The sequence below is a fragment of the Spinacia oleracea genome, chromosome 5 (genome assembly GCF_020520425.1).
Source record: "Spinacia oleracea cultivar Varoflay chromosome 5, BTI_SOV_V1, whole genome shotgun sequence".
In the NCBI taxonomy this organism is placed as follows: Eukaryota; Viridiplantae; Streptophyta; class Magnoliopsida; order Caryophyllales; family Amaranthaceae; genus Spinacia; species Spinacia oleracea.
Genome location: NC_079491.1, coordinates 116,751,617 through 116,755,602, shown reverse-complemented (window position 1 = coordinate 116,755,602; position 3,986 = coordinate 116,751,617).

Genomic DNA, 3,986 nt, shown 5'->3' with positions numbered 1-3,986 from the left:
CAGATTCAGTTAATTTAACAGTGCATAAAAAGGGCGAGGAAAGCAGTTAAATCATCGAAAAGGGACACATTACGACGCACCCTTGAGAGGTGCGTCACGGTTCTCAGAAAACTAGCCACTTTGACTTTGCTATTTCTCCTTTTTATTTAACGAATCTCAATTATGGGACAGGATACGTTCTGCTCGATTTATGGATCGATTGCGACAGAACGCGTGAACAATTTCGCAGCGAGAGGCTTAGGCTAAGGGTTGGAGTCAATACTCAGAATATAATTATGTGTTGTGTGTTCCTTTCACGTCGAATTTACGGGTCTATTTATAGGGAAGAGTTCGTGGAAAGATAGAATTGCAGAGTTCTAATCCACAAAGAATTAGGAAAAACCACGTACCCAGGTATTTTCAGCGCCCAGGCCTGGGCGCCGAAGATTTCGGTGCCCAGAGCCAGGCGTTGAAAATAGGGTCTGGGCTGTTTTCTTTAGTCAGATTCGGATTCCTGAAATCCGTAGAGTTTGAGACTTAATCGAGTCTTTTAGCGCGTATCAATTTTATGGAGGAATGCGTCTGGGCCCGTTACGAACTCTAGGCTCGTTAGGATTATAATTAATACGTAACTCTTATTTCCGAATCATATTAGGAATAGGATTCTCGCAGTTTTCTATCTCATATAGGATTTATGTTGGAATGCAACACCTAATTCAGACAGGTTTCTATCCTTTATGATTTGCCACTTTTAGAAGCTACCTTTTACGGCAGTTACTATTTTTAGCAGGTTTCCATAAATAGCAGGTTTCGGGTGAAATGAAAAGGGGAATTGAGATTCGTTCATTTTATAGGAGATGCGTTGTCAAGTGGAGATTTATGCTTTCATCATCGAACCTTTTTCCTTTCGGGAATGGGGACAAAAGTAGGTATCTACCACGTGCCAAACCCCCCATTGTAGGAAACGAGAAAAAAAACCCTACACCCTTAAATGGCTTTTAAATGGCTGTTTAAAGCTTTGTAACTGCCGTTCTTTGGCTGCTATTTTAGGCTATTTATAGCCAGCTTGCTGAATGGAATAAACAACCAATTGGAAGAAACACTTGTTTTCAGTTTACTTTGAATTATTGATTATAATTCTGCCTTTTCTTTGTTTTTGGACGTGTTTCCTACTCAAAGAGCCGATTGTGAGTCAATAGGTCTTGTCTTGCAATCACGATCAACGAGCTAAAGGTCTAGCTTGTTAATCAACTATCCTTAATTATACAACGATTTTTTAAACTCGTATCATTAGTGGTATCAGAGCAAGGTTCGTGATTCTTACGAGCAAAAAATAAAAGGATTTTGACGATCCAAACTTTCTACAACATCTCCAAGAAGCCTTGAATAATTCAAGATGGGGGATTTCGAAGGCATCCTAGACGTGATCCACTACGGGTTGTGGATGAATACAAAGTCACAGAACTTCCTGAATTTGTTGGTGGAACAAATCCGGAAGCTTATTTGGAGTGGAAGCGCAAGATAGAGCGAATGTTCGATTTCAAGGACATTGATGATGAGAAGCGTTGCAAATATGCCATATTGAAGCTAGGACGAGGAGCTTCATTGTGGTTTGAGGGACTGAAATCCAAGAGAATTCGTTATGGGAAGGAGAAAATCACCTCTTGGGAGTCTTTGAAACGTAAGCTACGTAAAAGGTATGTGCCAACAACTCATAGAATAACGACTTATCGTAAAATTGTTGAATTGAGGCAAGGAAAAATGAGTGTGGATGAATATATAAATGAGTTTGAAAAGTTGTCCTTAATGGGAGAAATTGAGGAGATTGAGGAACAAAAACTGTCCAGATTTTTAAGGGGTTTAAAGTACAATATTTCCAATACCGTAGACCTTTATCCATATTCTGGTTTTGATACTCTTTGTGGACTTTGTTTAAAATTGGAAAACTTAGGGAAGGAAAAATATGGGGGAGGGTCAAGTATGGATGGTAAGGCCAAGTCTTGGGCTAAATCCGAAACTGTCTTGAAACCAAACACATTACCTAGTACCGTAGGTTCAAGTAATTATACGGCTGCCCCAAAATTAACTAACCCAACCAAAGAAACAAGTCTGTCCAAGGAGTGTTGTTTTAAGTGTCAAGGGTTTGGGCATTATCAAAATGCGTGTCCAAATAAACGGGTAGTGACCTTGAGAGAAGCTGTTGAGTGCCGTGAGGAGTTGTTTGAAGAGGAGAAGAGGTTGGGGGACGTGTTTTTATTTGATGAGAGTGATCATGAAGAGGAGGAAGAGGGATATGAGGCTCCAATTTATGACACAAATCTGGTTCTTAGAGCGCTACAAACTCAGATTTAACCTATTGATTTGGACCAACGAGATCAGTTATTTCACACTAAATGTCTAGTGAAGGATAAGTGGTGTAGTGTGATTGTTGATGGGGGGAGTTGTACCAATGTTGCTTCTAGTGAAATGGTGTCAAAATTAGGCTTAATCACTACTGCACATCCTAGGCCATACGCACTCCATTGGCTAGATGATGGTAATAATGTGAAAGTGTCGAAGCAAGTAAGGGTTGGTTTGACTATGGGTTCGTATGTGGATGAGATTCTTTGTAATGTTATTCCTATGGAAGCTTGTCATATTTTGTTTGGTCGTCCTTGGATGTTTGATAGGGACGTGGTTCATAAAGGAAGAAGCAACGAGTATGAATTGAGAAACAAAGGCAAGAAAATTGTGCTAAAGCCTATGTCATCTCAAGCGGTTCGATCCATGAGTGTGAAGCAAAAAAAGAAGCCGAATCTCACCATGTTGGCTAGTGAACGAGAAATTGAGCAAGCTATAGATCATGGAGAGTTGATATATTTGCTCGTGGCTAAGGAGAGTCCAATCGAAGGCCAAAATTGGAAAGAAGGTAGTCCCATTGCCGAGTTGCTGTTTAAGTTCATAGATGTATTTCCCGATAAAATACCATCAGGTTTGCCTCCTATTCGTGGTATTGAACATCAAATTGATCTTATTCCAGGAACTTCTTTGCCTAATAAGGCTGCCTATCGTTGCAATCTGGAGGAAACAAAGGAGTTGCAAAAGCAAATTGATGAACTTGTGAATCGAGGCTATGTGAGAGAAAGTTTGAGTCCATTGATGTTCCGGTGTTGCTTGTGCCTAAGAAAGATGGGACATGGCGAATGTGTGTTGGTAGTAGGGCTGTGAATAACATTACCATCAAGTATCGTTTTCCAATTCCGAGACTTGATGATATGTTAGATGAAATCCATGGTTCGAAGTTGTTCTCAAAAATTGATTTGCGGAGTGGTTATCATCAGATTCGGATGCGTCAAGGAGATGAGTGGAAAACGGCTTTCAAGACAAAGCATGGTTCGTATGAATGGACCGTCATGCCATTTGGTCTCACTAATGCTCCTAGTACGTGTATGAGGCTAATGAACGAAGTGCTTAAATCATTTTTGGGCAGATTCGTTGTGGTATATCTTGATGACATCTTGGTGTATAGTAAGAGCGAAGAGGAGCATCTGATTCATTTGAGGGATGTTTTTGAAACCCTTAGAGCTCAAAAACTCTATGGGAAGCTAGAGAAGTGTTCATTCCTTGTTGACAATGTGGTATTCTTGGGCTATGTGGTTTCGAAGGATGGAGTGTCCGTGGATTAGTCCAAGATCGAGGCTATCAAATCATGGCCTAGTCCTAAAACTATAAGTGAGGTGCGTTCATTTCATGGTCTGGCTTCGTTTTATAGACGTTTTATTCGTGATTTCAGTACCATTACTAGTCCTATTACTAGTTTCTTGAAGAAAGGTGCTTTTGTATGGGGAGAGGAGGCTGAAAAGGCGTTTGATGTGATTAAAGAGCGTTTGTGTGCTGCTCCTATTTTGGCGCTGCCAGATTTTTCTCAACCTTTCGAGGTCGAGTGTGATGCTAGTGGTGTGGGAATTGGTGCTGTTTTGATCCAAGGTAAGCGTCCCATAGCTTATTTTTCGGAAAAGGTAGGGGGT